This window comes from Xenopus laevis, chromosome 6L (genome assembly GCF_017654675.1).
Source record: "Xenopus laevis strain J_2021 chromosome 6L, Xenopus_laevis_v10.1, whole genome shotgun sequence".
NCBI lineage: Eukaryota > Metazoa > Chordata > Amphibia > Anura > Pipidae > Xenopus > Xenopus laevis.
The window spans coordinates 153,617,668-153,644,803 of NC_054381.1; the positions used below are offsets into that span (position 1 = coordinate 153,617,668).

At 41.4% G+C, this 27,136-nt stretch overlaps 1 protein-coding gene across 1 annotated transcript in view; it reads right to left on the minus strand.

The window, feature by feature from the left end:
- The window catches only part of adcy8.L (adenylate cyclase 8 (brain) L homeolog), a 189,580-nt gene that overhangs the window by 122,149 nt on the left and 40,295 nt on the right, over positions 1-27,136 (minus strand). The window lies entirely within an intron of this gene.

Below are 27,136 nucleotides of genomic sequence, written 5' to 3' on the forward strand. Positions count from 1 at the left end.
ATGGGGCAAAGGGGGAAAGTGCAAAAAACAGTGCCTATCCCTGCCCTACATATAGAATAATTGCCACAGATCTCTTTGTCAAAAAATGGAGCTGTATTCAGAAGGGGAGAAGTGGAGAGGCTTGTAGGTGCCTCCCTATAAGTTAGGTGGTACCAACTGGTGAAGACCACAATGGAGCCTTGTATTTATTACTTTCCCTATGGCCTTGTGCAGATTTTTTTTATCTGCATTGAATGACCACTAAGGGGCGAGTTTTTGGGATATATATAAATAAGCCCCTAATATGCTATACTCTTCCTATGGAATAAACACAAGGCAGCTTCCAACTCTATATATATACTGTTATAGTCTCCTGGATTTCTATACTGGGCTGGGAAAGAGATGGATCATGGTTGGGGTGTATCTGAACATGTATTCTGACTTAAAGTAGGAGTAAGGTGTAGTCAGGCCAGGTCAGAACCACATAACAAACTAGTGATGGGCAAATTTGTCCCGTTTCGATTTGCTGTAAAATGTGCGAATTTCCCACGAATTTTGACACCCGCGTCAATTCTAATGCTCACGTCAATTTTGACGCTGATGTTAAAGTCAAGGGGCATCCGTATAATGTTGACACGCGACTGTTTTGACGTGAGCAACTTTTTTGATGCACGTCCAAATTCACCGGTGATTTGTCACGGCAGTTTGACGATTTTATCTGCCGTCGGTGAAACGCAGATATTCGCCCTGAATTTGTGCCTGCCAAATTAATTCGCCCATCACCATAACAAACCAGTAAATTGAGAAGCAAACTTGTAAGCAGGAAAAAGCTGGGGTCAAAACTAGGAATTAAATGTAAGTGGAAGGAACAGGAGTGAGTGAGAGTAGGAAACCAGATTGCAGGAGTGGGATTCCAAAAACAGGGAATCCAGGAACAAGCATACTTAACGTACAATGGGCAGTGAGTGAGCTCTGAACTAGGGATTATATAGGGAGGCTCATAGAAAAATCACACCACCTGTGTGCAGCTATGGCTACCTGAATAATCATCAAGGATACCATAGCATTGAATAAGGTCTTATCTGCCTACTCCTATAAAGCAGTGGCATATATATATATATATATACTGTTATAGGCTCCTCGATTTATATACTGGGCTGGGAAAGAGATGGGGTCATGGTTGGGGTGTTGTGACATGGTCTATTCAAGGACAACAACAGAACATGTCAGTGTGCTCCTTTGCTCACAGGCATTAAAACCACATTGCCTGTCAAAATGCCAGATAGGCAATCATATACAAGCAAAGGAAGGCATGATTGAACAGACATAACATGGTCTGGTATCTCAGAATGTTTAGTCATATGGGGAGAACCATATTTAGTTGATGAGTACCATCAGGTTAAATACATTCATTCAATATCATCAACCCAAGCCATTTCTATGAACCTTAAGGGAAGGAGGCCCTAGCCCTATCTAGGGAATGTAAGCTTGGCCAAGACAAGTAGAACTACCTATTTCTGGCATTGTTTTATGGTAGCTACACAACTTTATGGGGCCATTCCTGCACAATTGTGCTTAGTACATACAACCTAACCTAGACTAGACTTGCATAGTTTTATAGTATTTCTCTCTACAGGTTATAAGTAAACCGGTGGTGGAGTTTCTATACTGACCACATTTGACTAACCATACCTTATATAACCCTCACGGAAGATAGAGAAAAACAATGCATGAGGATAATAATTTTATATTAACCTCTTCATATTCATATTAATAAAAGAAAATCTAGGGTTTATTGACCCTTGAAAGAGGTAGACCTTATTCTTTAGAGCATTACTTCTGCACATTATTCTCCATGTTCATTAAAGGAAATCTGAAAGTCTAGCTGAAGGCGGATACAAATTGACAGATTAGGGAAGATATTCACAGTTGCACAAATTACCTACATGTAACAGACTAACAAGAGGTTAGAATAAAGTGCATTAGTCACAGATCTCAAATAGATTTACTGGCGAACACTACAGCTGAATGATTTAACAGCTGAGTCATCATTGTGACAACACTGACGATTCCGGATTGTAAACATCAAATAACAAGATAGTAAAAACTGTAAATCCGATACATTTAAGGGTTGTTTGTCCTTAACATTAAGTTTTTGAAAGTGGGGTTCCCTAGGAACCCCATTAGCTTACCTTTATGGGAATGTGGGACATGGAGAATCCAAACATGAAGAAACATGATTTTTGTTAAGATTTAGCTACAAATTCATCTAAATTATTAACCCTCAAATACGTTCCTGTCTCTTGCCATCACGGAAGATTATAATATTTGCCCTAAACTTCAAGATTCAAAAAGGCCTTGCAATATTTTTCAGTTTTTGGTTCAGTTGTTAAGTCTGAGAAGTTAACTTTTGAAGAGCAAACCATAGACTCATCTGCCAGTCTTCTGCCCAAATTTTCACTCTGCAAAGTGGCAGCATCCTGAGAAAATGCTCCATTTACCACCACTCTTTGTAATCTATACTTCAGCCAGTTCTCTATCCAAGTACAAATACTATGTTCCAGGCCAATAGTTCTTAATTTAACCAGTAAGGTTCCGTGTGGTACTGTATCAAATGCTTTAACAAGTAGATCACATCCAATGACATGCCAGAGTCTAGGTTCCTGCTCACCCCCTTATTGAAGTCTGACAAGATCTATTGCTCAAAAAGCCATGCTGGCAAAAAAAATCATAGTATAGTGATTTGCAAAGTGTTTAAGTATCTTATCCCTTATTACCCTTTTCAAAGCTTTCCTACCACTGATGTCAGACTAACCGGCCTATAGTTTTGAGGCTGAGAACAGGATCCATTTTTGAATAGAGGCACCACATTATAAATTCATCATTCTCATAGCACCATGCCAAAACTAAAAGAATACTGAAAAATTAAGTAAAGAGGTTTGGTAATCACAGAGCTAAGTTTCTTTAATATTTTGGAATGAATACCAGCCATTCCTGGACCTGTGTTCTAGTCTCTTTTGAATTTTAATGCATTTAGAGGAAAAAGTTGATTGGCAGTGAATGGGTGTCCCCTGGAACCACCTGCACTCTCCCGGGTTAAATGTATTCAGAAACTCAGAACAACAAATGCCAGGGGCCACATCCTTTACTTACCACATTGATGTCACATAAGGCAATTGCAACCCCAGGTGGAGTAACTAATCTATAACGGACAACTTTGGGTTGACAGCTCTTCTTAGGGTGGAGACTTTTAATCAGGTGAACAGAGTCCTGTATTTGACTCAAGCCCAAGTGCTCCAAGCATAGGAACTGAGTAGTGATGGGCGAATTTATTCGCCAGGCGTGAATTTGCGGCAAATTCGCGCGTTTCGCCGCCAGCGAATAAATTTGCGAAACGCCAGCGAAAATTCGCGGCAAAAACGAGACACCGGTGCCGTTTCGCTAATTTTTCGCCGTTTCGCAAATTCGCTCATCACTAGAACTGAGGTGCAATAATAAATGAACCGTAATATATGACAGTAGATTTCATTTACAGTTACACATTTTGTAAATTATGTTCAATTCATGTTTTGATTCTATTTTGGATTTTCCTTGAGCCTCAGAATATTATTCTTGTCCAGAATGAGAGAATATCCAGAACTGTTCAGAACTATTTCAAATACTGGAAGATAGTAAAGGTTTTTAATGTACCTGAATCTGTATCTGTATCTGTATCTGTATGTCTCCAGGAACCTGCACTAAAGAATAACTCACATGGAAATAATAAAATATGTCTAGAAGCTAATGAGAAATTTTAGCTAATTTGACCCCTGCTAAATTAGCTATATCTTAAACTGTTATTTTTAATACAATGGACCAGGAAACATTTCCTCTTTCCCTTTAGTAATTAAATGTCTTCTGCCTTAATCGAGCCAAGGTCAACTGAAGGAGGAATTTTTCTTCAACCTCCATTAACTTCAAGTCATAATCGTCGTTTCAGACATACATGAGCACTGACATAGATGATCGAGTCAAAGATGACATCATCCCCATTGAAAACGAAGAGAAAGATGACATCATCATCCATCACACAATGGTTTTAGCTCGGATTTGTTTATCATTTTTAAAAAGAGCCAAGACATAATTCAAATGGAAAAGGAAGATAGTTGCAGAACTATCTAATTTCTGTGGGCACTTTTAGAAAGATGTACAGTATATGTAGCTACAGTGCCTTGTGGTCCATTAGTGTTTTTTCCTACCATTATTTTTTTTAATTTGTAACTCTGTTTTCTTTTCACTGTCAATGTATACTAGGAAAATATCTAGTGCTACCAATCCCTATCTGTAGTCCAAATGAGAATAGCAGACAGTAACCCTTCCATCTGTTATACCTTGTGATTATAAAACATTTTTGTGTCTTTTTAAATATTTTTCTCTCTATAGAATCAAGTGCTGGATCTTTTTTCAGTTTTTTTCAAGAGTGTGATCAAATTCATATTTTATGAGACGTTGTCACTTTGAGAAGCATTAGCAGTCTGTTGGGGATTTCCTTTCTTTCTTAACATTAAATTTCCATCAGTTTAATTGTTTGCTTTAAGCCATCGCACGGCAGTGCCACAGAATAACAGAGATGCACTCAAGTTCATCAGCAGCAAACAAACAGGGGTTTATGATGGATAAAGAGTCAACATGGCAACAAAGTGAAAGCTTTAATTACAGTTCACATTTTTTTCTAATACAATGAACTTCCTTTTTAGTGGACAAGTGCAAGGGACAAGGTACTGAACAGTTGTGTATTTTAGAACCAACAGACTGCTCAACCCTATCCATGTTGGTATGGTTACCTTAAATGGTTCAGTGGTTTGGTTCATTATGGTTCATCTGATTTTCTGAGTCAATTTGTCCATTTGTCATGTTTTTTCAGTTCTATGGGTTTATTACAGATGGAGCAACCTCTTCAAGACGTGATAAAAAGGGTTCACCATGCCACTCTGTTTCAATAGATCATTATCCCACATTGAAATATATACTGTAACATAGTACTATGAGGTTTATCCACTTTGGCAAAACAAGTTTGATCCCTCTTTAGGTTGAGTGCTTGAGGAATTTATGCTTTGTCACTTCCCAGTGCCTTGTCTTGACACTGCTGCTGGGTAAATCTAGATCAAGAGGCCTTATGAAGTATTTGTTGAAGGTATAGTTGGGGTCCTTCTTATGCCCTTCTGAAACCTGAAGCTGGCCCCCTATTCTTTTTTTTTTTTATATTTAATTTATTTGTTCAGTTTTTTTTTGTTAAAACAAAGAATAAAACACATAAAAGAACAATACAGCAATAAATGTTTTCTCATTGCATAGTCATCATTAAATACATTTATCTGTATACACAAATACATAAGAAAGAAAAGAAGAGAAAAAAAAAACAAAACAAAAAAAAAACATATTAATTAATAAATAATAATAAGGAAATTAGAACTGTCACCCTCTTCTTAATTGTCCTTCATTCTCTAAGAAATCACACCATTGTTTCCATAATTTATGGTGTTTGCTCATTTTACCTCTTTTTTTTGCTATTATTTCTTCTATACCTCTTATTTCTTCAATTTCCTTAATCCATGTTATTTTATTTATTGGTGTTTTTGTTTTCCATTTGTGTGGTATCATATTCCTTGCCACAGCTATTATTAATTTGATTACTGAATCAGTAATAGTTTTCTTCTTTTTATAGTCATAAAGCAGTACAATTTGTGTTATGTCTGTATCTGAGATATAGGTTCCCATTTTCTCTATTACAGATAGGACATATTCCCAGAACGGCCTGATCACCTCACATTCTATTCTTCACTTACAATTATATTTTTATCTTACACACATATTCCATGTGCCTGTGACTGATTGTATCCTAAACTAATGTGCTGTACTATTGCCTATTTCATAATTGATTTGGTTTAGGAGCATTGATGTCAAAATGTTATCTTTCTTCTCTATGTTTGCTGAGTAAATGAGTGAGGAACTAGGAGAAATCATGGAGACCAACCTAAAAGGGTTCTGTACTATGAATGCATAAACATGATGCAAGATTTAATAGCTTATTACATACACAAGAGCCATAAATAACATCTAAAATAAATCAGTTTGCCATAAAGAGCAAGGTCTGTCTGTACTTCAGTGTGGCCTCTCAGATGTCAATGAACTATGGGCCATGCAAAGTCAAAACAAAGTTTGCTCTATCTAGTAAGTGAAGTCCAATATAGAGCATGACCTTCAAACTGCAATGCACTGTAAAACTACAACAACCAACCGTTAAGGCTATTTTAATAGTGCTGGGAATCATAGCTCAATGAAATCTAGAAGGTCCCCATTGCCTTTCGCTGATGCAATATACTGTTCATGCAAAGAAAAGTATTCTCCACTCTACAGCAAATCCAGGGACCTCTTATCTTCTGCAGCTTTTCATTTACTTTGGCAACACTTTCTAAACATCCCTTCTTGTCAAATTTCCTCTTGCTTAATGAAGGATCACTCGTCATCCATTTCCAATATTCCAATATTAATAGGAGACAAGAGCATAATCAAGCCTCTCGTTCTCTAGATGAGTGCCATTATTTACATTAGCAAGCCTTAAGAGGACGAGATTGCTGAATGAAGGAGATACAAGAGTTCTGGGGATATTTTCCTAAAGTAAATCTATCCTAATTGCTTTATCAAATGAGTTATTACAGTAAGAGATTTCTATTCTCTCAGGGTCAGCACTGATAAAGTTGATAATTAGCTTCTTTAATTTCATATACATGGTTATGTCACAAAGCCTGTTAGCAAATTGGAGGTACAAATCTAAGAACTAATAGGGTAATGCAATTAAAATTTGCACAAGGTTTGGTAAACCAGATGAAACCATTCAGTAGGTAGAGTTTACTGGTCACCTGTTTGCAGGCAAGCATCTGATTGGTTGCTATGTAATACTAGATATGGTGCATAACCTGCCACCTACATTTTCTTCTATGTCCCAGTCTGGAACTCTGCATGAGAACTAAGTAGATCAGGGGTCCCCTCAAATTCAAGTGTAAAAGAAGTTGGAGATTAACACAAACATGCAGAAAGTTCCTGGGGGTGCAAAATATGAGTTCTGATTAGTTATTGGTAGCCCCAATGTGGACTGGCAGTCTACAGAAGGCTCTGTTTGGCATAGTTCTTATGCAACCAGAGCTTACCTTCAAGCCAGGTATTTAAAAATAAGCACCTGCTTTGAGGCCACTGGGAGCAACATCCAAGGGGTTTGTGAGCAACATCTTGCTTGCAAGTCACTGGTTGGGGATCACTTAAGTAGATGAATATAATAATTTCATTGAAATAATTTCAAATGAAAATAAAACCAAGAAAGAGCCCCTGCACCGTCTCCCTTCAGAACCACTACTCCAACATTGCTCCCCAAAATGGGCATGTTCTCTCCCATACAGTACCTGTTTTTTTAAACACCATCTTCACTTAGCCGTTTCCTAGGCCCTCTTGTGCTAATACCCGACCAGGAGCATAAGCACTAAAAGCCAAAACCAGATCCACTTCTCTACCCATTCTCCTTTTCAGCACTCAGCACTAGGGAACCAGGAAGGACCTTCAACTTTTTGGAGCTTTTATGGAATCTGTTTAAGTATGTTAAAGTAGTAAATTGTTCTCCTTCAACCAAAGCTTTATGCAAGGGACCCTTGTCTGACACTTGATAAAGGGCGTGGGCCCGAAACATGTTGTGTAACTCATTATCCCAATAAAGAACTTTGCAGACAAGTTGCTGCCCTGGATTTGTTCCACAACTACTGAATGCATTGAACTATTGGGTATTACACACAGAATACCTGTGGAAGAAGCCAACAAAGAAATTCGGTGAGCTTGCTCTGAATACTATATTTGGACCCTTGTCTACCACCTGGCCCAACTGTCACCATTTTGTCCTGCTATTAGGCTGAATTCTTTGATAAAACCTTCCCCCCCAAAGGCCTACAAAACTAAAAATCAAGTTTTATAGGTAGCTGTAGAGATGTAGCTATTACTGTGTCACAGTTTATCATTACAAATATAATTACTAGAACATGGATACATGCGCCCTCTTAATGCCCTCTGTGTTTGGCTAAAAATAACTAAATGGGCAAATCAGCATGAAAATAGAACCCTCCATTGTTATCACATGAAACTGATCCAGTTAGATGTGTATTATGTGAATTAATGTCCCGCTACATTCCTGCCTCTGGACATCGGACTCATTGCTGCACAGTTTGTTCTTTCACATATGTTAACCTTGAGGCTGAACGTTATTCCTTCCATTGCTTGGATCCCTCCAGGGGCCAGTTTAATGTGTTGGGGCCCCTGTCAAGCACACAAGGAGCTGAATTAGCCATACCCAAGGCACTGGTTTCTGTACACAGCTTGAAATTGACAGGATGCCTCAAACACATTGTTTTTCCTCATTTAAGAGAGAATTAATTTATTCAATGTTCAATTTTCTTGAAGGAGAGCTATATATGTAATGTTATTAAGGCACAGAACAATGGTCACACTCTGCCTCTTGAATCATGTCAATCGAATTACAATGTGGAATGCAATGTAGCGAATGGCTGCAAAGATAATTATCTGGGAAAGCCTGAGATATCACCCTGAGATACCCCTGGCTACATTTGTATTGTGGTTGGCCTGTTTGATCTCAGTTTCAATTGGCTGCCTGAAGATTCATGGAATTGTACTGGAGCTCAGAAGCAACAAAATATCAGCATGTTTGACATCTCTGGGCTAAAATTAGTGCCATGTGCTTCACTAGAGTATTAATTTGCTGGAACATTTTTGTCCTCAATAGAATTAAATGGGTTTTGACAGTTCTACAAAAACTTTGCTAAGCCCCTGTCTTGCAGATGATGCAAAATTCAGCTTTTAGGGTAAAGTCACACTGGTGTCCTGCTGAGGTAGAAAATACCAGTACATTGTGAAAATGCTTTTGTGTGCATTTTTGGAGCACATTGTTGTCAATGTATGAAGGTACAGGGTGGATTTCAGTTGTATTGGCATTTTCTCTGACGCCAATAGAGAAAGTGCCAGGTGTGATATTTGTAAGGCTCTGCTGAGATTGATGCCAGGAAGCTCTGACCTTCTGTCTCTGTAGCTTATCCTCTAGGGCAGGTGAGCAGCTAGCAAGTGTGTTCATTATATCACCAGGTCTTTCCTATCTGGTCCCAGCACCCTTACTGGTTCTAAAGGGTCAACCAATTAGGGCTGACCCTGCCTTATATATGCCTGGTCCTTATTTTCTGAGAATTGTTATCCATCTGCAAAAATGGAACTACATGTCGCCACCACTCTAAGCACAATCTTCTTGGCAAATTCACATGCAGCCAAACCACCAGCAGGGCCTGAGGGGGTGTGGACCCCAGTGCAATCGCACCCCCAGTAGTTTCTCCACTGTTCACCCGCTCCATCCTGTTCCAGTCATGTTCTCTTCACCCACTCCTTCCCTATCCTGCCAGACCCTGACTCTTCACCCATGTTCTAGTTCTTGTACCTTTGTGACCCATTTCACTCTTGTCTGCACAATACCAATCCTCGCCTGAAGGACTCACACCTTCCTCTCTATAGAAATCTATTAGTATCCCTTACAATGTTAGTCTTAATATTAATTAATATTAGACTCTGTTGCCTTGCAGTTGTACCTAAAATAGGTTCCTGGGCTGGAGAGTAGACCTTTGCAAATTGTTTATTGCCATACCATTTGATGTACAACTCAGAATGAGACCTCACATGCACAAAGACAATGAGACCTCACAAGCACAAAGACACAAATGACAAGTCGTTAGCTATATAAACACTCCTTCTAATTAAGAGAATTTGCTATTCAAGTCATATTGATCATTGTTGACATGGTTTCCATCATAAAATGACATTCTTGACAATTTTGTGCTTCCTACTGTGTGGGAACAGGTTGGACGGAGACCTTTATCCCCATGCACAAAGTAAGGTTCATAAAGAATTGGTTTGCTAAGTAGAGGCTTGTCTGACCTGTATAAAACTCAATCTCAATCCAAAATAACTCCTGTGGGATGAAATGATGAAATTCTGATGCAATTCAGCCCCAACATTAGTGTCCAACGTCTTATATATGAATGGAAGCGAAACCTAATACCAACAATGCTCCAACATCTGGTGGACATATTCCCAGAAAAGTAGAGGATGATATAGCAGCAAAGAGAACACTGAAATTGATGCCTGGGATTGACATGTTGGACAGACAGTTGTCTACATACTATTTGCCATCTAGTGTATATCTGGTACAAACTGTAGAGAAAACGAAGAACAACCCAACTCTGTACATTGTCTGTTTCACTCTATCCCCAAAAATAATTTTTAACCAAAACCATGACACTCACTGGCATATTTTGCACAGAGTAGAAGGTATGTAAATTCCATGGTGGGACAATATTATAAATCCTGGGATTCCCATTCATTATATAATTACTTTGATTATTTCATTATACACTAGACACTAGCAAACCTCCAACATTTATCGATATTTGCTGAAAAATATAATTCAGGGTTATTCGTGCAGAAAAGGATCTTCATCAATCAGCTTTGTTGTGTTCTTTATTCTCTGTGTTTTATATAAGAACCAGCAATTGGATTAGGGTGACTTTAATAAGACACAGTGCAGGAATCCTGCAGGAAATGTTCTTTTAGAAGAAGTTGGAAAATAAATGGATTGGGGCTCTGACCATTTTTCATTCTTTATTGAAAGCTTTTCAATGGGATTTTTTAGCCAGGTTGTGGACAAAATACACAGAGCGGATGTGAGCGAATGGGATATAATGTCTTTACAGATCTTAAACGTTTAAGAAATTATTTTTTTTCTTCACGGAGTTTGCAATAAACTCTCAGTCTGTAAAGATGAGGGGTCAGAGGTATAGGGGGAACAATAAGGCCTATTATTTTCTAGTGAGACATGGCTATTGAAGACAATTTAAGCAAACCCGGAATATATATATATATATATATATATATATATATATATATATATATATATATATATATAATAACAAATGATATACAAGAAAATGTTTAAGAGATGTCTTACAGCAGTAATGCCATCACCTTTAGTAACAATACAGATCCTGGTCTTTGATGGGAGAAAAAAGAGATGAAGTAAGGGGCAATAAGAACAAATAAGCAGCATCTATTATGCTGAAAAAGGCAACACAACAGGTCCCCTTTATTTATTTGGTACGTTGACTACGTTCTTCCCATCGCTGACTTGTCCAAACTTGAATCCATGTTAAGGATCTGCAAAACAAGATCTATTGGGAAGCTCAAAGTGAATCAACAGTGCCTCTATGTAATCCATACATTGTAAAACTATGCAGCGAAACTGCAGCAAAAACTTTTGCCGCATCAAAAAATGTTGATGCCTATTCTGATGCCCGCGACTATTCTGACGCGCATCTAAATTATTCTGACACCCATTTACTTTTATGCATTTTGATAAATTGTCGCGGGCATCAGAATAGTCATGGGCATCAAAATTGACGTGAATTTTTCAGCAAAGCGAATCAGGACAAATTCCCCCATCACTAGTGATAGGATTTAACTTAATCAATACAATTAAGATTATATAATTAATAATATAATCAATCTTGGGCCGCAGGTTTCCCATCCATGGCCTGTTGTAAGTTCTAGGCAATCTAAGTTCAACACGGTTGATTTCTTTGCCAGCTGAGAAAGAGACTGACATCTTGACTGTCAGCACTTTATATTGGAGGAAGAATATGTGCCCAAGTATCACCAAATTTATACTGAGACTGTAAAAACTAGGGGACATTCAGAAAATCATCAAGGAACTTTACATGTACCGTACACAGAATAACAGTAGAGGAACCAAAGACATCTTCGTGACACCAGATTTACACATGAGTTGAACATGAACCTACTGTAACTGTTGTGACCACCATAATAATGTTATTTTATCAATATAGATACAGCAGTTGTTTGGGCTGAACCAATAAATTAGACCATCAGTTATAACTTCCAAGGACCCTTAATTATGATCCAGAGGAGGCTAAAAAGTAATATGTGTAACAAGAAGGTTACAACTCAACAATCAATGAGTTTGGATCCATTCAGAAGCTAATGCCCCATATTATAATTGCTCAAATGTATCTACAGATACATTACCACCTCTATAGGCCGGGGTGAAATTTCAACTGCAACAAGATATTCCTTGCTTCTAGTGATGGGCGAATTTGCGCCGTTTCGCTTCGCCGAAAAATTCGTGAATTTTGTGAAACAGCGAAAAATTCGTGAAACGGCACCGGCGTCTCGTTTTTGACGCCGGTGCCCGTTTTTGACGCCGGTGCCCATTTTTTTGACGCCGGCGCCCGTTTTTTCGGAAAAAAAATTTGTGACGCCGGCGAATTTTCGCGGGCGTTTCGCAAATTTATTCGCTGACGGCAAATAAATTCGCCCATCACTACTTGCTTTCCCAGAACATGTATTTGCAAGTTCAAGGCCAGGGGAAAGAACCTGAATAATTGCAACTTATAGGTCTACAACATGTTACGTTATTCACTGCCCCCTAAACACAGTTGTGAAGTCTACAACCTAAATTGTTATACAGGCATGGGATCTGTTATTCAGAATGCTCAGGTTTTTCGGATAAGACATCTTTCCGTAATTTGGATCTCCATAACATCTGCTAAAACATAATTTAAGCATTAAATAAACCCATTAGGATTGTTCTGCCTCCAATGAGGAAAAATTATATCTTAGCCGGTATCAAGTACACAGTGTGGTTTTATTATTATAGATTTCTGAGCTTTCTGTATAATGGGTTTCCGGATAACAGATCTATGCCTAAGCTATTTTTCAGATCATAAGATAATGTAATACTCAGATGTTTTTTATTTTTTTATTAGCCAGGATAGGTGTTTCGGGTGGTTATTTAATGAAATGCCTAATATTTCCATGTTCAGCTATTCCAGACCCCTTTCCGAGTGAAGCCAAACTGGAAATGTTCGTCTCCTGAAACACAGGCAGGAATTAGAGCGATGTTAAAAGCTCACAACATAGAACATAATGTATTTAAATGGAAATGCTGCTGAATTACTGTAACATGATCATTTTGTATTCAGTTATAATATACCTGAACAAATGTGAAATCCATTTTTTTTTATTTAATATTCACCAGAACAGGTTAATATCAAGGTTACAGCCCCGGGTCAAGATGATGTATACTGGAAGGAGCTCATTCTGAATAATATTTTTCTTTTCCCCCAAGCATATTAGGTTTTCACTATCTAATTATATGAAGCATATTTAGCATTTCAAAGACGTTTCATGCTCTGCTGATCTATATTTAGATGTTGCATTTCCATTGTTTCATAATTATTTTCAAGTATAGGATCTTTACTTTATATTCTATATCTACAGACCACTAGCTAGGATCTTTAAGCAATACTTTCATCTAGTGATGGGTGAATTTGGGCCGTTTGGCCGAAAAATTCGCGAATTTCGTGTGAAATTCGCGAAACAGCGAAAAATTCGCGAAACGGCGCTGGCGTCTCCTTTTTTCGAAAAAAAAAAATTTGCGGGCGTTTCGCGAATCGCGCAAATTCGAATAATAAATTCGCCCATCACTACTTTTATCCCAAAATGTCCATTTTCAAAATTATTTTTATGCAATTTTTAGTGACAAGCTGATGTAGAATTTCTTATTTTAATCAATATAAAAGCTAACCTGACTGCAGGCATTCTCTCCACTGGGACAGAATGTTCTGTTATACAGATAGTTAGAATCTCAGCCATCACTACTTTTATCCCAAAATGTCCATTTTCAAAATTATTTTTATGCAATTTTTAGTGACAAGCTGATGTAGAATTTCTTATTTTAATCAATATAAAAGCTAACCTGACTGCAGGCATTCTCTCCACTGGGACAGAATGTTCTGTTATACAGATAGTTAGAATCTCAGCCATAAAGCAGGACAGGACTGCTGCTTACAATGGGGATCAGATAGGATCTGTGCAGCCACTGGAACAGAATGTTCTGTTATACAGATAGCTAGAATCTCAGCTGCCATAAAGCAGGACAGGACTGCTGCTTACAATGGGGATCAGATAGAATCTGTGCAGCCACTGGGACAGAATGTTCTGTTATACAGATAGCTAGAATCTCAGCTGCCATAAAGCAGGACAGGACTGCTGCTTACAATGGGGATCAGATAGGATCTGTGCAGCCACTGGGACAGAATGTTCTGTTATACAGATAGCTAGAATCTCAGCTGCCATAAAGCAGGACAGGACTGCTGCTTACAATGGGGATCAGATAGAATCTGTGCAGCCACTGGGACAGAATGTTCTGTTATACAGATAGCTAGAATCTCAGCTGCCATAAAGCAGGACAGGACTGCTGCTTACAATGGGGATCAGATAGGATCTGTGCAGCCACTGGGACAGAATGTTCTGTTATACAGATAGCTAGAATCTCAGCCATAAAGCATGACAGGGCTGCTGCTTACAATGGGGATCAGATAGGATCTGTGCAGCCACTGGGTCAGAATTCTCTGTTATTAAGGTTAAAACAATCTTGTAACTGGTCATATAAAAAAGACAGGCAGGCATTAGGTCAACCTTTCAGACACCCTAAAAATGTCTTTGTACGGCCTCCTTAAGTCTCTGATATCAGCATATGGGAAACTAAACTGGTATAAGCAAAACTACATCCATCATATAAATCTATTTGAACAAAGAGTTGCAGCAGCGAGACCTAACAGCACTCAAGTCAAGAGATCAGACAGATTTTGTCATTTTTTCAAGTAATTTTGAGTGCTGAGAATTTTCAGGGTCAGAGAATGCTGATTTGTGTCAAGCCAAGATTACTTTGTAATTGAATTGACCCACGTACACCGACCCATGGCAAATGTGTTTATATTATTTATTTTATGTATGACAATGAAGAAAATGCTTCTTTGGAGGGTTTTACTGGAGTTTCTGGGTAGATGAGCCCAGTTTCAGTCTTTAGGTATAGAGTAACAGCCCTTGCTTTCCCTAATTGATATACAAATGAATCTTTCAAGGATTCAACCAAAACCCAAACCATTGGATTTAGTGCATCCCTACAATAAGCTGTGTGTTTGATCAGAAAATCATCAGAAATATCTCCTGCATAACTGAGGACTATCTAAGGACAAATGGCAATGGGATGTGGAGTAATTGCCAGTTGTAAGAAACTTACCCTGGTGGTCTAGTGGGCAGCGGGGTCCACGGCGCGTCCTTGGCGTGGACGCCCGCTGCGCCGCTCCTATCCTGCCCTTGCCGACGCCATCTTGGATTACTAGGGCGCGCACGGCATGCCTGCGCGCCTCTTAAAGGCACAGGCGCTCTGGCGTGATTGCGCCAGCGCGCAACGGCGCGAAATTGCACATGTTTCGGCGCCAATTGGATCCCTATTTAAGGCCCATTCAGACCTGTAGCCAGTGCCCGTTATAGGATCATATCCTGTGGTTTCCTGAGCTTTTGCTACCTGTTTCTGAATTTGCTATCCTGACTGATTATCTGTGTTTGACCCAGCCTGTTCCTGACTACTCTGCATACTGTATCCTGACCCTTGCCTGCCTACGACAACTCTTCCTGCTTAACCCCTTGCTTGATCACCCGGTTTGACCCCTTGCCTGTTTGACGATTCTGATATCCGCCTGCCTCGACCCAGCCTGTCTGACCATCCTTCTGCCTTATCCAGTCTGTCTGATTATCTGGTTTTGACCCCTTGCCTGCCTGATGATTCTGTTATCTGCCTGTCCTGATCCGGTCTGTTCCGTTTCCACCTGACGCCTTGCCCTTGACCTTCTGCCCAAAGACTCTTGCTATCCGGTCGTGCCCCTTTGCCAGCCAGAACTCCTCGCCTTGTACCCCTCGTTAAGTCCAGGTGGCACCCAATTAAGCTGAGGGCTCCTCCCGAAGCCCAAAGGTGGTCACACTACTGGTGAAGCCGAGCCGAGACCAGGGTCCTTGGCATTTGTTCTGGTATTGGGTGCTGGCCGTGACTCCAGTGCTTTGCTGCCTGAGCGATATCCAGTTTTGGAGGGTGAGCGGGTGGCAAAACCCTTTACTGATCTAACTGGTAATTCCAGGCAGCAATAACTCTAAGTGCAGTGGTAGAGACAATTTATGCCAATCATCCTGTTTGCTACTGCCTAATACTGTGCATTAGTGATGGGCGCATAAATTTGCCAGGCGCAAATTTGCGAAACTGCGGCGTGTCAAAAAAATAGTCGAGCGTCAAAATTATTCAGACGCCCATTGACTTTAATTCATTTGGACAAAATAGGCGTGCGTAAAAAAATTGTATCGATGCGTGTCAAAATTATTTTGACGCCCATTGACTTCAATGCGTTTCCCTAATTTTTCGCCATTTTCCGAATTTCGCAAATTCGCCCATCACATCTGTGCATATCCCTCTTTATTCGAAGTCCACTAGGAACAACAGACTTTAGAAACCTAAAATTGCGAGTGCCTCCAAAAATCAATAAACAATAGTAAAAAATGACAAAAGGTTTATTAGGACATGTTGGGACAAGGCCTTGACACAAAAAATCCAGAATGTTTTAAAATGCTTGCCGATTGCTTACCACCCAGTTAAACAGCTTTGATGAGTGGTGAAATATATAATGTATTTAAGTTTATTCAACAAGTCCCGTTGCTTTCGATTTATCACTATTAGATGTGACAGTTTCCAAAGCATTTGAGATGAAGGATTATTGATTTTGCTTTCTCAGACCATTACTCTGATTCTGATCTTCTATACAGAAACACGGCCATAAAGCAAGCAAAAACTGTTGTTTTTCTTTTGCCAAGAAGTCACGATACAAGTACACTCGCCTGTTCCTAAATCAACAGAATTTTCAATCAATATTGCAAATTTTCTATTCATGGATAAAACCATTTCATTATATCTATATTCTTCTATTCGATTTAGGATAATAACTAAAGAGGATATGTGAGCTCTATGGACCACAGGGGCATCTGAGCAAGCAGGTTGTACAGGTATGGGATCCGTTTCCTGGAAACCCATTATCTAGAAAGACCTGAATTATGGGAAGGCCATTTCCCATAGACTTCATTTATCCAAATAATCCAAATTTTTAAAAATGATTTCCTTTTTCTCTGTAATAATAAAACAGTACATTGTACTTGATCCCAACTAAGATATAATTAATCCTTATTGAAAGCAAAACAGGCCAATTGGGTTTATTGATTTTCTAGTAGACAAGGTATAAAGATCCAAATCACAGAAAGATCAGTTATGTGGAAAACCCCAGGTCCCACACATTCTGGATAACAGGTCCCATACCACTGATGTGAGCACTAGAATGGACAATACTTGGTTCTTCAGTCTTCCATGTTGGCCATCTGAAATTTTAATTACAGCCAAGTAACGATTAACAGTTACACGCATAATGAATAGTGACCTTGTCACCCAGAGGATAATTCCATAAGGCAGTCTAATTTACAGAATCCATGTACATTTTCATATTGGAGCACTTGTAATATGTTCTGTATGCAGACTATGTAAAACATGTTGGTTGGAATATGCGTTGATTACAGACTAGAGTGTGATGATATTCCCAGATTATAGCATGTATTGAAGAAGAATGGTGCAGGGGAATCTGGGGATCATATCTGAAAATATATATCTATATGGTGAGATAAAATACAAGATGGGCATTAAGTAGTGTAAAATATTTGAACAAGGTGTGGATGGCCCACTGGGGCTGCAACCAGAAGGGTCAACTTTGAGATATAAAGGCACCCCCACTTCCAACTGCCACCATGAGGCAGCATCGCATATTTTTCACTTCCTTCCTCAACTCGCAGCTGTGATCGGGTGATTGGAAGTAGCAGGGGAGCATCTGCAGTGGTGTGGGGAGCAGGACTGGGTCAACTGGGGGCCCATGAAGGTTTTTTTTCCGGTGTCCTGATGGCCCAATCTGACCCTGAATATAACCTGTAATCAATAGTAGCACTCATATGCTCAGCCATGGGTGCTATAAAAGCAGCACTGATTACAAAACTCATAGGTACTGTCAGTGGTGCTATACTCATTGCCCTCACTTGAGGTTATTTATAAACACTGGATGCATTTGCTCCTGGGCAGAAGACCATGTCAACCAATCAGATGTTTGCTTTCATTTTTTCTACCTGCAATTCTCATCACTGGTTTTTTGCTTTGGGTAACTGCCCAAGAGCAAAATTGCCCAATGTTTATAAATGAGCCCCATTGTGTGCCCATAGACGTGCCTTTTATTCTTGTTCTCATCACTAATTTCACTGCTCATCCATAGCAATTTCTATTAATGCTGCACTATTCTCAGTGAGTGTCCATAGCCGTGCTTGTTTGTGCTACAATTGGGGATGCTCTCATGGCAGCAGCCAGCTCATATTTACATATGCATGTACGAATTTCAACAAGGAACAAGGACAGTCATGAAACACCTAACCTAGGAGCCCTTCCATAGAATATCCACCTTGTTACATGCTACAAATGCTACAAACCATTACAATGTCAAATAAAGGTAAATGGTATAAACCAAGGTTCATTATACAATTCATTCCATCATTTTCTGGCCCTCCAGTGAGCGTGCATGCCATACAACATCAATCCTTATTAACCCTCCAAATTCCCTTGTCAGGGCAGTGCCGCCTAAGAAAAAAACTCCCTGAGATAAATCTTTTTTTTGTTAGAGAAGAATTTTTCAATCTACAAAAAAAGGAGCAATTGTACTTTTGAGCAAGGCTCTCATTTATATTTATTTGCAATAGAAAAGTCATTTTGTGAGAGTTAAGGAAAATCAATTTGGCAAGGCAGAGTGGGACTTCTCAAGTTGAAAACATTGTGGTGGTGAAATTAACTCTTTGCTAATAGGTTCCTCTGAGTTATTAATAGTTATTAAGTATAAAGATTTAGGTCATTTTTAATGATACACAATATCTAAAGCACATCTAAACACAGTAGGTTAGAAGGGCTGAATGTAGAAATAGGGAACAGTCAGAGCTCTCTTTAGGGTTATCCCTAAAATGTTGTCTTTTGAAGTTTCATTATGGCAGAGATAGAAGAAGTAATGATCCAGGGGACCCTGGCTGATGTGCAGTTTCAATATGGCAGAGATAGGAGCCTTAAAGGGATTCTGGCATAATTTTTATGGTGAAGTTTTTATTTCTAAATTACACTGTTTACACTGCAAATAATACACTCTACCATATAAATTTGCATTCCTAACCTAACAAGTGTATATTTTTAGTTGTAATATTGGTGTGTAGGCGCTTGTGATGTGCGGGCCAGGTACAACCCGACCTGCAATCGACCCTAACCCACCCTCCCTCCACCCGCACCCACCCGTGCCCAACTTCCAGCTTACATTTATAGACCCGCAGATGACGTCACAAAAAGGGGCGGGTCGATCAGGTGCACGTCTATAAAAGAAGGAAGCTGTGGGTATCGGGCCGGCCAGCACATCACTAGTAGATGCCATCTCAGGTCATTTTGCCTGGTCATGTGCTTTCAGAAAAAGTCAGTGCTGCACTATGGAACTGCTTTCTGGCAGACTGTTGTTTCTCCTACTCAATGTAACTGAAGGAGTCGCAGTGGGACATGGATTTTACTATTGAGGGCTGTTCTTATATCTACCAGGGAGTTGTTATCTTGTGTTAGGGAGCTGCTATCTGGTTACCTTCCCATTGTTCTGCTGATGGACTGCTTAAGGGGGCGAGGGTGATATCACTCCAACTTGCAGTGCAGCAGTAAAGAGTGACTGAAGGTCGATCAGAGCACAAGTCACATGACCGAGGGCACCTTGGAATCTGGCAATATGTCTAGCCTCATGTCAGATATCAAAATAAACGGGAACAAATCTGTTTGCTCTTTTGAAAAAGGTATTTCAGTGCAGAATTATGTTGAAGCAGCACTATTAACTGATGCATTTTCCCATGACAGTATCCCTTTAAGGATCAAGGGGACCCTGGAAAGTTATGGATTCAGGGGATCCTGGCTGATGTGAAGTATCAATATGGCAGAGATAGGAGAGTTAAGGATTGAAGGGACCCTGGCTGATGTGCAATATTGTGGAGATCTGTAAGATTCTTGTGAGCTAAGTGGGATTTCCCAAAAGACAGATGCCCCGGGTTTACAGTACGGCAAGATGTACCAAGATAATAAGGCTGTTAGTGTAGGGGTAGTTCATATTACAGCTAAATGGTCATATCTATGGGTAGCAAGGCAATGTGGTGGTTTCAGCAACACTTGATATCAGAGGTACCCAACTTGCATCTAGCTGTGGTTGATCTCCAACTCTCAAGTAGGGATGTCACGGACTGTTCGCCCGCGAACTAATTCGCGCGAACATCGACCGTTCGCGTCCGCCGAATGTTCACGAACGTCGCGCGACGTTCGCCAATTTGGGTTCGCCTTAGCTGGCGCTTATTTTTGACCTCTCACCCCAGACCAGCAGATACATGGCAGCCAATCAGGAAGCTCTCCCTCCTGGACCACCCCCACACCCCCTGGACCACTCCCCTTCCATATATAAACTGAAGCCCTGCAGCGTTTTTTCATTCTGCCTGTGTGTGCTTGGAAGAGCTAGTGTAGGGAGAGAGCTGTTGAGTGATTTGAGGGACAGTTGATAGTAACTTTGCTGGCTAGTAATCTACTTGATACTGCTCTGTATTGTAGGGACAGAACTCTGCAGGGATTTGAGGGACATTTTAGGTTAGGTAGCTTTGCTGGCTAGTAATCTACCTTCTACTGTGCTCTGTATGTAGCTGCTGTGGGCACTGCTTCTGATCTCTCATCTGCTGACTGCTGCCTGTAACCCAATAGTCCTTGTAAGGACTGCTTTTATTTTCTTTTTTGTTTTTTTACTTTGCTACTATAAGAGCCCAGTGCTATTAGTCTAGCTGTGTTGGGGAGTGGGACTGGTGTGCTGCTCCTAGTAGTTCAGCACCAACCAGAGTAATTTTTTTTTTTAATATATATATATTTTTTTTTATTTTACTTATCTTACTGTTCTTTAACGTGTCCAGTGCTGTTTGCTGTTCTTCATAGTAGTGCACCAATAGTAGTGCACTTGCAGGCATTGTTTGCCCAGTGTGTTCTTCAAACAACTGCCACCTAGCTGTGTGAGCTTGTTCACATTCTGTCTAAATATCAATAATAATACCGTCTCCAGAAACACCACCTGAGTGACGTTTTTCAAGCAGCAATAATATATTCCGTATCCACTGCTGTATTGTATACGTTGACCTTGCAGACATTTTTTGCCCAGTGTGTTCTTCAAACAACTGCCGCCTAGCTGTGTGAGCTTTTTCACATTCTGTCTAAATATCAATAATAATACCGTCTCCAGAAACACCACCTGAGTGACGTTTTTCAAGCAGCAATAATATATTCCGTATCCACTGCTGTAGTGTATACGTTGACCTTGCATACATTGTTTGCCCAGTGTGTTCTTCAAACAACTGCCGCCTAGCTGTGTGAGCTTGTTCACATTCTGTCTAAATATCAATAATAATACCGTCTCCAGAAACACCACCTGAGTGACGTTTTTCAAGCAGCAATAATATATTCCGTATCCACTGCTGTAGTGTATACGTTGACCTTGCAGACATTGTTTGCCCAGTGTGTTCTTCAAACAACTGCCGTCTAGCTGTGTGAGCTTGTTCACATTCTGTCTAAATATCAATAATAATACCGTCTCCAGAAACACCACCTGAGTGACGTTTTTCAAGCAGCAATAATATATTCCGTTTCCACTGCTGTAGTGTATACGTTGACCTTGCAGACATTGTTTGCCCAGTGTGTTCTTCAAACAACTGCCACCTAGCTGTGTGAGCTTGTTCACATTCTGTCTAAATATCAATAATAATACCGTCTCCAGAAACACCACCTGAGTTGTTGTTGTTGTTTTAAAAAAATGCCAGGCAAAGGCAGGCCGCCACGCAGAGGCACTAGGGGCCGTGCTGCTATGCTATCCTGTGGCCCTAGGAAATTGCCCAGTTTTACAAAAGCAATTACCCTGAACTCCCAAAATGCTGAAGAGGTAGTTGACTGGCTTACACAGCACACCCCATCCTCTACCGTTTCTAACTTTGCCACAACATCCTCATCCTCCTCTGCTATGGGCACCCCACGTAACACTTCCTACACCACCGGCGCCCCTTCTTCACTGGAGTCAGAGGAGTTATTTACACATGAGTTTCTTGAACTGAGTGATGCGCAACCATTATTGGCAGAAGAAGATGAAGGAGATGAGGACGTTACACCAGATATAATTCTGGCAGACAACACAACAGAGATGGACATAATGAGTGATGAGGAGGTCCCCGCTGCTGCTTCCTTCTGTGAGCTGTTAGAAGAAATTGATGCATCTGAGGAGAATGATGATGAGGAGATTGATGTTTTGTGGGTGCCCAGTAGAAGAGAGCAAGAGGAGGATAGTTCAGATGGAGAGACGGAGAGTCAGAGAGGCAGGAGGAGAATAAGACTTAGAAGAAGCAGGGAGGACAGCTCGCAGGGAACAGTAGGGCAACAACATGTATCAGCACCTGTGGTCAGCCGGCCAACGCACCCGCCATTGCCGCCAACTTCTACTGTTACCGCCAGATTGCCAGCTTCAAAAAGCTCAGCAGTGTGGGATTTTTTTAATGTGTGTGCCTCTGACAAAAGCGTTGTAATTTGCAATGAGTGCAGTCAGAAACTGAGTCTTGGGAAGCCCAACAGCCACATAGGTACAACTTCTATGCGAAGGCACATGAACGGCAAGCACAAAGCACTATGGGAGCAACACCTCAAAGGCAGCAGACAAACTAAAAGCCACCCTCCTTCTGGTCCAGCATCTTACTGCTCTACCTCTGCTGTCCTTGACCCGTCTGAACCACCCTCCACTCCGCCTTCCACCTTGACCACCAGTTCCCAGTCATCTGCCCCCAGCCAAGTTTCTGTGAGGGCCATGTTTGAGCGTAAGAAGCTAATGTCTGCGAGTCACCCCCTTGCCCTGCGTCTGACAGCTGGCTTGTCTGCACTCTTAGCCCGCCAGCTTTTACCATACCAGCTGGTGGACTCTGAGGCCTTCCGCAAATTTGTAGCAATTGGGACACCGCAGTGGAAGGTACCCAGCCGCAATTTTTTCTCCAAGAAGGGAATACCACACCTGTACCACCATGTGCAGAGCCAAGTCACCGCATCTCTGTCACTTAGTGTTGGGGCAAAGGTCCATATGACTACTGACGCATGGTCCTCCAAGCATGGTCAGGGCAGGTATGTCACCTACACTGCCCACTGGGTGAACTTGCTTATGGCTGGGAAGCAGGGAATGCGTGGCTCAACAACAACAGTGGAGTTGGTGTCACTGCCACGGATTGCACGCGGTTCTGCCACCACCTCTACTCCTCCTTCGCTCTCTACCTCGTCTTCTTCCTCTGCTTCCTCCTCCTCTGCTGCTGGGTCCTCCTCCTCCACACCTGTGCACCCCCAGCTCCCCCTAGGCTATTCGACGTGCCAGGTACGCCGTTGTCATGCTGTCTTGGGGATGACGTGCCTGGAAAGCAGAAACCATACCGGATCTGTACTCCTGTCATCTCTGCAGTCACAGGCCGATCGGTGGCTGACCCCACACCAACTGAAGATCGGAAAAGTGGTGTGTGACAACGGAAGCAATCTGTTGGCAGCACTGAGACTGGGCAATTTAACACATGTGCCCTGCATGGCACATGTTCTGAATTTAATAGTCCAACGTTTTGTCTCGAAGTACCCAGGATTCCAGGACATTCTCAGGCAGTCCAGGAAGGTGTCGGCCCATTTCAGACGTTCCTACACAGCCATGGCACGCCTTGCTGACATTCAGCAGCGGTACAACATGCCAGTCAGGCGTTTAATTTGCGACAGCCAGACTCGCTGGAATTCAACGCTCCTCATGTTGGAACGTCTGCTGCAACAACAAAGAGCCGTCAATGAATACCTGTTTGAACTGGGTGGTAGGACTGGATCTGCAGAGCTTGGGATTTTTTTCCCCCGTTACTGGGTGCTTATGCGCGATGCCTGCAGGCTCATGCGCCCTTTTGAAGAGGTTACAAACATGGTCAGTCGCACCGAAGGCACCATCAGCGACCTAATACCCTTTGCTTTCTTCCTGGAGCGTGCCGTGCGACGAGTGACAGATGAGGCTGTAGACCAGCGTGACGAGGAGCAGGAAGCGCACGATTTCTGGTCGGAATCACCAGAACGAGCCCAGGCACCTGCTGCAACGCAGGGAGAGGTGTCAGAAGTGGAGTCAGAGGAGGAAGGTGGCTTTGTGGAGGAGGAGGACCAACAGGAGCAGGCTTCCCAGGGGGCTTGTGGTGACCTTTTGGGGACCCCTGGTCTTGTACGTGGCTGGGGGGAGGAGACTGTGGATGATATAGTCCTTGATAACGAGGAAGCGGAGATGGATACCTCTGCATCCAACCTTGTGAGAATGGGGTCTTTCATGCTGTCATGCCTGTTGAAGGACCCCCGTATCAAGAGGCTTAAGGAGAAGGACCTGTACTGGGTCGCAACGCTACTAGACCCTCGGTACAAGCATAAAGTGGCAGAAATGTTACCAACGTACCACAAGTCCGAAAGGATGCTGCATTTACAAACCAGCCTGCAAAACATGTTGTACAATGCTTTTAAGGGTGATGTCACTTCAGGAACTCATCAACATTCCAGGGGCAGAGGTGCCAGTAATCCTGCCACAAGCGCACCTGCAAGGACAAAGCACTTTGGCCACTCTGTAACGTCAGACATGCAAAGGTTTTTCAGTCCAAGGCAGCGCCAGAACCCTTCAGGATCCACCCTCAAAGAACGCCTCGACCGGCAGGTAGCGGACTACCTGGCATTAACTGCAGATATCGACACTCTGAGGAGCGATGAACCCCTGGACTACTGGGTGCGCAGGCTTGATCTGTGGCCAGAGCTGTCACAATTTGCCATGAACCTCTTGTCTTGCCCCGCCTCAAGTGTCCTCTCAGAAAGGACCTTCAGTGCAGCAGGAGGGATTGTAACTGAGAAGAGAACTCGCCTAGGTCACAAAAGTGTGGATTACCTGACCTTTATTAAAATGAACGAGGCGTGGATCTTGGAGGGTTACTGCACGCCGGAAGACTTGTTCTGACTCCCCATGCAGCTGTCCTTCTCTGCACGCCGCATGACTCCACACACAGCTGTCCTTTAGCGTCCTCCTCCCTCCGCCACCGTTACAAACTAGGGTGCAAACCCTACTGGTTTCATTTCAATCAAAACTTTTTGGACAGGTAAATCCTGAGTTTTTCTGGCCTCTGTGCTTCAGTGGCTGCGACAAAAAAAACAGAATATTTTCAGCATTTATATGGCATATTTTTTCTGGCCTCTGTGCTTCAGTGGCTGCGACAAAAAAAATTCATATTTTTAGCATTCATATGGCATATTTTTTCTGGCCTCTGTGCTTCAGTGGCTGCGACAAAAAAAATTCATATTTTCAGCATTTATATGGCATATTTTTTCTGGCCTCTGTGCTTCAGTGGCTGCGACAAAAAAAATTCATATTTTCAGCATTTATATGGCATATTTTCTCTGGCCTCTGTGCTTCAGTGGCTGCGACAAAAAAAACATAATTTTTCAGGAAAGTACACATGCCTAATTTTTCAGGGTTCTGCAACAGTGGCAAAATCGCATCTTTTATGGTCACCGCAGGTGATCAATAAAGTAGACCAAAACTGGGCCCACACTGCAGAATCAGTGTTTTTTGGTTCACTTCACTGTACATTGAATTACCTCTGCCTGACCGTGCACGTGCGCACAAGCACGGTGACTGCTAAACACACCACTACAGAAATATTGCCACCAACAGGACGAACATCCTGGAGGTGACAAGCAACTAGTAATTAAAAACTATTATTTGCTCACTTGACGGTATCATTCATGAAAGCTCTTTGAGTTTTTTTGCGTTGCAGTAAGCGCCGCGTTTTGTCTTTGCGTGTGAACAGGCTGTAACCTTTACACGACTTGATTGGCATGTAGACGCCGGACGTTTTAAAGCAGTTTATTACACAAGTTTAGAAATGTAGTGTGATTTCTGCCCTTTACAGCACAAAACGCAGCGCTGTGTCAACAATGTATTTTTCCGATACATTTTTGCCCTTGATCCCCCTCTGGCATGCCACTGTCCAGGTCGTTGCACCCTTTAAACAACTTTAAAATCATTTTTCTGGGCAGAAATGTCTTTTCTAGCTTTTAAAATTCGCCTTCCCATTGAAGTCTATGGGGTTCGCGACGTTCGCGAACCGTTCGCATTTTTGACGCAAGTTCGCGAATATGTTCGCGAACATTTTTTCCGACGTTCGCTACATCCCTACTCTCAAGTTGAGTAGATAACTCTCAAGGGATACTGGGACAATTCTGCAACAGGAATGGGGGCACACAGAGTACTTTCCCCTAGGTTTATCCATCATTCAGCTGTTTCTTTTTAGCCGGTGCTGCCATAGAGATCACTTTCTGCTGTAAAATAACACACATTTAAGCTGGCCATAGAAGCAAAAGATCCGATCATACAAATCCATTAAACGATCGGACTTCCCCATCTCACAACCTGCCACTAACCATTCAGATCAAATAAAGTAGTAAAAGAACAGATCAGCCGATGTTCTGCCCCTGACAGCAATCGTACGCAAGTTATGTCCAATAAAAGTTGGTGACAGTGTCCCACTGAAAATCGAGATATTATCGGCAGCCCACAAAAATTTTCTAACCTGTCAGATTGACCAAACGACCGATCTCCGCCGGACAAAAAATGACGGGACTCTCCACACATGGTCCGAAATGATTCGTATGATCGGATCTTTGCGTCTATGGCCAACTTTGGAAGATCACAAGTCTGTTCAATTTTAATGCGTTGCAAATTATTCCATTGTTTGATGTGACACAACTAGCCCTTTAATTACCTGCCACTCTTGTTATTTAACCCAATGCATGGTTTATTTGCTACTATTTGTTTCTGTGTTTGGTGCCGATCTTTATAACCAGAGGGTGCTACTGTTTGTATAAAACAACAAAAAAACACCAGCAATCAATGCCTCGCTCATTTATTACTCTGGGCAGTTTGATTGATAAGAA